The sequence below is a fragment of the Caretta caretta genome, chromosome 2, assembly GCF_965140235.1.
Source record: "Caretta caretta isolate rCarCar2 chromosome 2, rCarCar1.hap1, whole genome shotgun sequence".
Classification (NCBI taxonomy): domain Eukaryota; kingdom Metazoa; phylum Chordata; order Testudines; family Cheloniidae; genus Caretta; species Caretta caretta.
Genome location: NC_134207.1, coordinates 171,940,972 through 171,950,434, shown reverse-complemented (window position 1 = coordinate 171,950,434; position 9,463 = coordinate 171,940,972). Strand labels below are relative to the sequence as shown.

Here is a 9,463-nt window from a genome sequence, read left to right as displayed (position 1 = left end):
TTACCAGCAGGAGAGTGAGTTTGTATGTGTGTGTGTGGGGGGGGGGGGCGGAGGGTGAGAAAACCTGGATTTGTGCTGGAAATGGCCCAACTTGATGATCACTTTAGATAAGCTATTACCAGCAGGACAGTGGGGTGGGAGGGGGTATTGTTTCATGGTCTCTGTGTGTATATAATGTCTACTGCAGTTTCCACGGTATGCATCCGATGAAGTGAACTGTAGCTCACAAAAGCTCATGCTCAAATAAATTGGTTAGTCTCTAAGGTGCCACAAGTACTCCTTTTCTTTTTGCAAAGACAGACTAACACGGCTGTTACTCTGAAACTAGTTGAATAATGGTGTCATATCTATAAATAAATATACATAGTTTCTAATACTGTACTTAATATGTAATATACTGTGTAAACTTTAATCCATATTAATGGTTGGGACAGCCTCTGTGAGTGACAAAGTTTGGGGATTTTTTTTTTAAGAAATCAATTATACTGCATCAAACCAACATTACTTTATTGTTTAATGAAAAAATATACTAGATTAGTATATTAAGATGTAATCTAACAGCACAAGTAGTACTTTAGGTTCCTGTTATCTAGAATTGTCTGGAATGGATTTTTGAAAAAGACCTTTAGAAATCTTATGTCTCTCTTTGTCACACGTTGAACGCAGCTGCAGGATATCAGAATACCCCCATATCATCTTGTTGCTCAAAGAACATAAACACATTCTGAAGATTCTGCACTGTGTCCTCTGCACTAATTTTTGTGCTTGACACAAGCTCAGCTGTATCTTGTTAACTGTCTGCCTTCTCCACCTGATATTCCCCTTCAACAGCAACATTAATCTCAGAATCATCTAAAATTTGATACCGGGGTTGGTTGCTGTCACGCAGGAGCCGTTGCTGGATATTCTCTTCATCCACTTCTTCAAAACCATGATGGTGATTTATAATTTCAAGAATATCATTGTTTTCCTCGGGGTCTGTTTCAAAATCAAGGAAATGTTGTTTTCTTCAAGATCTGACCACAGTTAATATCAGGCAAATTTGTAATGTGATGTCTATGACTTCATTCCATGCCTTTTCAGAACCATAAATAGCATCTTTCAGAATCAGTGACTTCCAAAAAATAAACATGTCATGTTGTTCAGTTAATAATTTTTTTCCATAACTTTTTTCTGTCATTTTTTTGAAAGTCTGAATTATAGATTGGTCCATTGGCTGCAAACAGAAGTCACATTTGGCAAGAGCATGGCTAAAATCTGGTGATCTGTCATCAGTTAATCTTTCTGAGGACGTGAGGGAGCACTGTCCAAAAATATAATTGCTTTTTCAGGCAACTGTTGTTTCTGTGGCTAGTTGCAAACAGGGAACACAAATTTTGTATGAAATCAGTCTTAGAAAATATGGCTGTCCATCCATGCTGCCTTCTGGTGATAGTAATGAACTGCCACATGCTGAATATCTGTGCCCTTGAATGACTGTGACTTTTTGGCTTTGCCCATACAAGCCAATTGCAAACAGTGCCTCCCACTTGCATTGGCACAGCACAAGAAAGTGATCATTTTCTTGCTTGACATATATCCAGGCACAACTGTGTGTGCAACTTGGAAGACATTTCCAAAAAACACCTGTCTCATCAGCATTGTAAACTTGAGCTGGTAAAAAATTGTGCATTTCAATTCACAGATGGAATCTATCCTTGAAATTTTTGGATGCTGCACTCTCTGTGGAAAGCTTTTCTCCTCAAATGCAAAGCACACAAATTCCATGGAGTGATTTAAAATGCATCAGCCACCCTTGACTTGCCATGAAAGGCTCAGTAATTGTGAGGCAAACTAGCAGCCAAACCAGCGCTGCTCACTCAGCTGTCCCCCTAACAGGGTGGACTGGCGCCTGGGGCTCTCCATCCCTTGTGTCCCCTGTCATATACTCCAGGAGGTGAGGCCAGCCTTACAGCCAACTTCTTGTGCTTTCCTCGAGCAGGCCCTGCAGGGGGGTGCTCCCCGCCCATCCCTCTGGACCTCACCATCAGGCCTCTGCCCTACAAACCTCCCCAGCTGCCCCCTACGCACCACCTGAGCTGGCAGCCTGACATGCAGCTTATCTGCCTCTGAACCGCACCTAGGAAACAGCTATCCACGCTTGTGCTCCTCACCCTTCACTTCCTCAGCCTCGTGTCTTGCCCCGATCACTACGGGACCTCCTACCACCTGTCATAAATATAAAGGGAAGGGTAAACACCTTTAAATCCCTCCTGGTCAGAGGAAAAACCCTTTCACCTGTAAAGGGTTAAGAAGCTAGGATAATCTTGCTGGCACCTGACCAAAATGACCAATGAGGAGACAAGATACTTTCAAAAGCTGGAGGGAGAGAGAAACAAAGAGTCTGTCTGTGTGATGCTTTTGCTGGGGACAGAACAGGAATGGAGTCTTAGAGAACTTAGTAAAGTAATCTAGCTAGATATGCGTTAGATTATGATTTCTTTAAATGGCTGAGAAAATAAGCTGTGCCGAATAGAATGGATATTCCTGTCTTTGTGTCTTTTGTAACTTAAGGTTTTGCCTAGAGGGATTCTCTATGTTTTGAATCTATTACCCTGTAAGGTATTTACCATCCTGATTTTACAGAGGTGATTCTTTTTTACTGTTTCTTCTATTAAAATTCTTCTTGTAAGAACTGAATGCTTTTTTCATTATTTATAAGATCCAAGGGTTTGGGTCTGTGGTCACCTATGCAAACTGGTGAGGATTTTTACCAAACCTTCGCCAGGAAGTGGGGTGCAAGGGTTGGGAGGATTTTGGGGGGAAAGACGTTTCCAAACAATGCTTTCTCAAAAATAAACCCAGTCAGATGTTTGGTGGTGGCAGTGGAAGTCCAAGGGCAAAAGGTAAAATAGTTTGTACCTTGGGAAAGTTTTAACCTAAGCTGGTAAAAGTAAGCTTAGGAGGTTTTCATGCAGGTCCCCACATCTGTACCCTAGAGTTCAGAGTGGGGAAGGAACCTTGACACCACCCATGGAGGGTGAGGACATCTGATGGGCCATTCCATATTCCACCCTGGTCCCATGGCCTGATGGGGATATTAGTTGGCAGCTCCTTCATGGAGCCATAAACATGGGCGTGTACCTGGCGCAGTTCACTACCTCCCCCGAGACCTGCCCCTTCCACGGTGAGAGGGAGATCCCAGGCACATCTATATCGAATGCGCTGGGTTGCAGCCCCTTTTCTGGCTTCTCCAAAACCTTCTCCTTAAATTCTGGCGGACTTTTCCCTGCACCTCTTGATCTATGCACACCACATCCATGGCCCCACAATTGGCCACGAAGTCATGAGACCTCCTCGTCAACCTCCTCCTGGCTCTGGCCACTATGGCCGTCCTCCATGCCAGGAACAGGAAGTTGGATGGAGAGGTGCTCTGTGACATTGGGGCCTACTTCTGATCCTCCCTTAAGTCATGTCTCTGGGCAGAGTTCCTTTGGACTGTGTACACTGGCTCCCTAGACACCTTTGAAGAGCAGTGGGTGCTGTCCGGGGTTCTCTGCTTGGTGTCTCCCTCTGGATCCCTGCTTTTGAACCTGTGACCCTCACTCTTGTACCTGTTTTTTCATTTGTTGCCCCTGTGATGGATTCCCCCTCAGGTGCCACCTGCAACTCAGGTACCTGTAAGCCCCCCTCACCCACCAGACTGGGCTCCCTCTTACGCTGTAGTTCTGTGATAAATTGCCAAGCTCTCCAAGCTTGATCTTTCACCAGCATACACAGAGGTAGGCACACACCCAGCTGCAGAACTTACAGGCTGCTGTGATCAGCTCTGCATGGGGAGGCTACTGCTAAGGAACTGCCCAGCTGCTCAAGAGCACACACCCCTCTGGAGTGTAAATCCAAAATAATACCGTCTTGCGCTGCACGGAAATCTCTACAGCATAAGCTCATGAAATTCAATGTGGAGTGAGAATATATAACAGGTTTTTGTCCCAAGTTATAAATCCCACACACTGGTTTGTGATTCAAGCAAAAGCAAATTTATTAACTACAAAAGATAGATTTTAAGTGATTATAAGTGATAGCAAACAGATCGAAGCAGGTTACCTAGCAAATAAACAAAAACGCAATCTAAGCTTAATATATTAAAGAGATTGGATATGAGGAGCAAATTCTCACCCTAAATGATGATATAAGCTGGCTTCAGGCTCTTAAGGGGCAAGCTGCACTTGCTTACAGCTTGGAATCTCTAGGTGTTCCTTTCACAGTCTAAAAATCCCTCTAGCCTGGGTCCAGCACTTCTCCCCCCAGTTCAGTCCTTGTTCCTCGTGTGTTGCCAGGAGTCTCTTTGGGCAGGGAGTCAATGAAGAATCTTGATGTCACTTCCCTGCCTTAAATAGCTTTTGCATATGGTGGGAACCCTTTGTCTCCAAGCTTTGTTCCCATGCCTTTCAGTGGAAAAACACTGGTCTTCCAAGATGGAGTCCAGTACCAGGTGATCTGGTCTCATGTCCCTGTAGTGTCATAACAATCATGACTGGGAGGCTATTTGTAGGGTGCTCAGGAAGGTTCCTAGGTGGGAGATTATCTTCTTGTAAGACCTATTGTTCTTCCTAATGGTCCATTGACTTGACCATTTCCAGCCAGCCATCTAGACTGACAGTTTTTTGCCTAGTTTCAGAATAGCAGCCATGTTAGTCTGTATCTGCAAAAATAAAAGGAGTACTTGTGGCACTTTAGAGACTAACAAATAGTCTTTTGCCTAGTGGGCATTCCCCAGGTGTAAACACATTTGTAATAGATACATAGATAATATTCTTAACTTCAGATACCAAAATGATACATGCATACAAATAGGATAATCATATTCAGTTTATAATAACCTTTACCATGATATTTCACATGACCTATCTTGTATAAAATACATCATTGTCATGCCATAATTGTATCATAATAATATCTCTATGAAGAATATGGAATGCAGTGTCACAGTTCCCTGTAATCTTTTTGATGCCTGTGTCCTGTGGCTCCTCCCCTTAGGCTGGGTGGGGTGGCTTTCGATGTGGGCAGGCTTGTGACCACCTATCCCCAGAGGCTCAATAGGTGCCCCTCCAACAGAGCTGTGATGAGGCAGCACTCAGGCAGGCACCAACAATTCAGCTGCACTTAATCTTTCCACAGAGCCTGCCGTGACTCAGTCTTCAGGCATGCAGCAGCAGCCTATCCAGTAGAGCCTGGGTCAGATAATCCTCAGGTTCAGGTACTTTCCCCAACCCTGGCAGAGCTGCAGATTAGTCTGTGCAAGAGAACTACCCAGCCAGCAACCCTCCTGCAGCCTTGCAGTGTACCAGATTCCCTTCATGTCCAGCCTGCTCTTGATCCAGTTCCTACTCCAGCCTTGACTGCGTTATGTTCCAGTCTTGTCCTTGCCCAACCCTGACCTTGCCCCAGCTCTGTTACTGGCCCGCTTCAGCCTTGCCTCTGCCTCCTGACCTTCTTGGACTCTGACCACTGGGCTTCAACCTTTGTTCTGTATCTGGACTCTGACTATAGTACTCAGTTTGGCTTATCTGCGGACACTGATCTCAGTTCTGATACTGGCCTGTTCCCAGATCTCGGTTCCAGCACCACCCTCAGCACGGTCCTAACCCTACGTCTGGTTTCTAACTCCGCTCCAACCACTAGGCATGACTATTGGGAGGCAGGGCCTGACAATAATGTTCATTTTTGCATGAAATTCCCTACCTTTTTCTGATATCATTGGTCCTGAAACCGGAATTCCTTCAGCAATTTTCTGTTTGAACCATGTGTATGATGCAACATCTACATCCTCCAATGAAGATTTTTTTCAGGCTTCCTCTTCAGCACACTGAGCAGGCTATCACCATCATGAATAAATTTACAAATCCATGACCCTGCCCATGTTCAAATCATACCCGGTTTGCAAACCACAATTATACTCTACTGAACTTTTTCTTTTTCTTGCTGGGATGCCATGCTCAAATTTCTCTATGAACTCACGTTTCTGTCGTAGGATTAAGAAAACTCTCTTTTTCTTTGTCATGCTATGGGACTCAGAACCAGATGGTAAAGGTTGTTTGTGCATGATAATTCAGGCTTTTTCCTTTCTTCTTTTTCACTCCTTGACAGATTCCTTCCCCCGTTCCCTCTCTTATGTGTGGCCCCATCCTCTCCTTGGTTTAGCATTTGACTTTAACAGTGTATGAATTTAATTAAATGTTATAATAATGCAAAATGAAGTTAAAACAAACCTTCAGAGATTTTATCATCATCCTCATGTATTAATAATTGTTCCTCCACCCCATATTTCGTTTCCTCCTTCCTCTGATCGTCTTTGTCCTGACTCCACCAAGGAGACAGCATGTTATTCATCAGGTGCATTAACTTCACCACCCCAATACATAACACCTGCTCTGGCAAGTGAGAAGAGCTGTGTCATGCCCAGGGGATAGTGCTTGTAAAGCAATTTCACATGATGCAATGCTCCACAGTTGGCAAATAGGGTCCATCACATTTACTGACCCTACTTCCAAAGTGATGCTTCTTGACTGCTATGCCAGCACTGTTTTCTTAGAGCATCTGTTTCAATGAATTTGATTATGTTCACTTCAGTGGATGGTTCTGGAGAAGATTTTATTGATAAGGAAATAATTATTTCAAGAGATTGTGTGGACAACAGCTATTCGTGGGGTATCTTTAACGGCCAAATTTTGAAAATGGTGCACAGCCTGTGGTGCCAAAATGTAAGCTGATAATTTCAGGGTGCAAAGGAATATTCTTCCCAGCCTGGTTCTCTACTGCTTGTGCAACTTGTACCAATGTATGCTCTGAGTGTTTCACTCCCTGGGCCAGATTCTGATACAATTTACACTGGTGTAAAAGCAGAGTAACTACATTGACTTCAATGGAGTTACTCCAAATTTCGTTTGGTATAACTAAGATCAGAATCTGGCCCTCTGTCTGCAGCAAAGAATGGCCAATGGATCTGTATCTGCACTATTTGTAATGATAGGGTGCAGAGAGAATCCTCACACAGTAAAATTCTCAGGTGCACAGAAGTGTGCAGACACCCTGTGTAAGGGTCCCTAAATGCCATCCCTTCTCCTTTTTCAGTGGAACCTCTTTAATTCCATTGAATTATGGTTCTCAGCAATCAAGAATAACAGGACCCAAGTTATTGGTTCATATCTATATTATTCTTCAGAAGAATGTCTTTAGTTATGCAAAATTATACAAAAATAATTTCATATAGCTGAGAATGATTGAACTTAAAATTGTATCATCTTGATGTACATAAAGCTATTTCATGTTTTTTTAAAGGATTTAAATGTATTAACACTAATTTTTAAGGCAATTTGGCCCACTTGATGGAACACAGGATTGGGAGCCAGGAGACTTGGTTTCCGTTATCAGCTCTACACTGATCTGTTATGTGTTCTTGGGCAAATCATTTTACTTACCTATGCTTCTGTCACCCACCCATCCTTTACCTGTCTTGTCTATTTAGATTGTAAACTCTTCACAAAAGGATTGTATCTCACTACATTTGTTTATAGCGCTTAGGATAAGGAGACTGAGCTCAGTCACAGTAGCCCCTAGACATTGTAATGGAAATACTAATAATGTTTTTCTCTCTCCCTTCATAACTACACTAGCTATGTTGTACAGTATTGCATAAACCAAATGCATGAGTTTGACGGTATAAATGTTTTATTGACACTCATTTTGGAGGAGCTATATTGCAGGATCATGTGGCCCTTTCAAACTCATGCTAGTGAGCACAGGTCATAGTGAGTAACAGACAACAGTTTAGGACAGTGAAGAATTAGCCAACTGAAATGGCAGGGGCACATCAGCTAGTCAGTATATTATCTAAACTGCTACTTTGTCAGGATGCTCTCAGTTTTGCAAGATATGCCCTACAGTCTTTAGTAACTGCAGAAGGGTTAATGTCTTGTGAAAGGCAGCACTTCCACCAGCACAATACCATCATCGCCACACAGGGGTATCGCTTATAGGGAGCAAATGCCAAATTAAGAATGGTCTCCCCTTCAAACACTGCTCAGGTTCAACCCAGCTTAACTTGCAATAACTGAAAATGTTATAGGCAGCCTGATGTCATAAAGCAGCACCATGCATTCAATGTCTCCTTCAATAATTCCTGTCTGCTGTAAGATGACTTCTACGTACCCAGTGAGGCAATACATTACCCCAACGTCATCACATCCTCTAGATCTCACTTAAATATCTGTAAATAAAAAATAAATGGGCCTGAAGCTTCAGGACTTGCCCCAGCCAACAGGACAGGACTGAGGCTCTCTCAAACCAGACCTCTTTCCAGACCTCAAACTATAGCCACTACTGGAGTTGTGCCACTTCAGCACAAGTTATCCGAGTTAACAAAAAACAAGTCTGAGTTATAGCCATCCCTCCAATGTCTGTGACTTTATGGGCACTTGATCGTCCCCACGAGTCATACCACTACCTTGTGATATGTTGGTATCAAATGTAATATTACATCCATCCTCCAAGGGAGGACAACAGGGAGCTCTATGACCAATACGACTAGCATAAATAAAAGTATATTAACTTGGGGAGGGGTTCAGCTAGCCGTCCCTCCCCACTTCTCTCCAATGCTGGCTGTGGGAGGGGGGTCCGTCTTCCATTTTCTCCGGGGCTGAGTGCAGGAGGGGTGTGCAGCTGCTGAAGGATTAGTTAGCTTCCCCTCTTTCTCCATCCTAGTGTGACGGGGAGGAGAGCTCCCCCAAGTGTCGCTGGGTCACTCAACCTCATTTCTCTCCCTGTGGATGAGCAGGTGGGGGGCTGGGGAGCCCCCCACCGACGTTAGCAGGTGGGTGCTGGGCGGACTCCCCCCGCCCCCAGTGGGGTGCTGGGGAATCACCCTGGTCTGGCGCTGGGCAGCCCCCCTCTCTCTACTCCTGGGGGGGCAGCCCCCCACCCCGGTGCTGGCGGGAGCGCCGCTTCCCCCTCGTGCCGGGTGGGGAGCGGAGCCCTTCCCGCGCCCTGGCGACAGGGGCCCGGGCGCAGGGGGAGTGCGGAGCCGCTCTCCCCCCGCGGGCGGGAGCCGAGGCGGGGCGGGGCGCGCTGTGCGGCGGGGGCGGTGCTCGCTCCTCCTCTGGGGCCGCGCGGCGAGGGAGGCGGCGGATCCGGGGCCTGGCGGAGGCGGAAGGGGCGGGGGGACGCGGCGCGGCCGGGCCTGACTCTGCGGGACGCGCGATGCTGGTGAGTGTCGAGGCCTCGGCGGCGCCGCGGTGTCGCAGTGAGGCCGGCGGCGGGACGGGACGGGACGGGCCGGGCGCGGGGAGGCGGCCGGAGCGGGGCGGGCTGCGGGGCTCGGCTCGGAGTCACTCCGCAGCCGCCGCGCAGGGGAGGCCCGGGCGCCGCCGCCGGTTCTTCCCTTCGGGCTCGTTTTATGCCCCTGGCCCGCCAACCCTGGGGTGGG

At 46.1% G+C, this 9,463-nt stretch overlaps 1 protein-coding gene across 1 annotated transcript in view; it reads left to right on the top strand.

Moving 5' to 3' along the window:
- Positions 1 to 9,141: 9,141 nt before the first annotated feature.
- Positions 9,142 to 9,463, top strand: part of CUL1 (cullin 1) — a 96,348-nt gene continuing 96,026 nt past the window's right edge. Inside the window, exon 1 of the mRNA XM_075125589.1 lies at positions 9,142 to 9,243. The gene's annotated coding sequence lies outside the window, so the exon portion shown is untranslated. The remainder of the gene's footprint in view (positions 9,244 to 9,463) is intronic.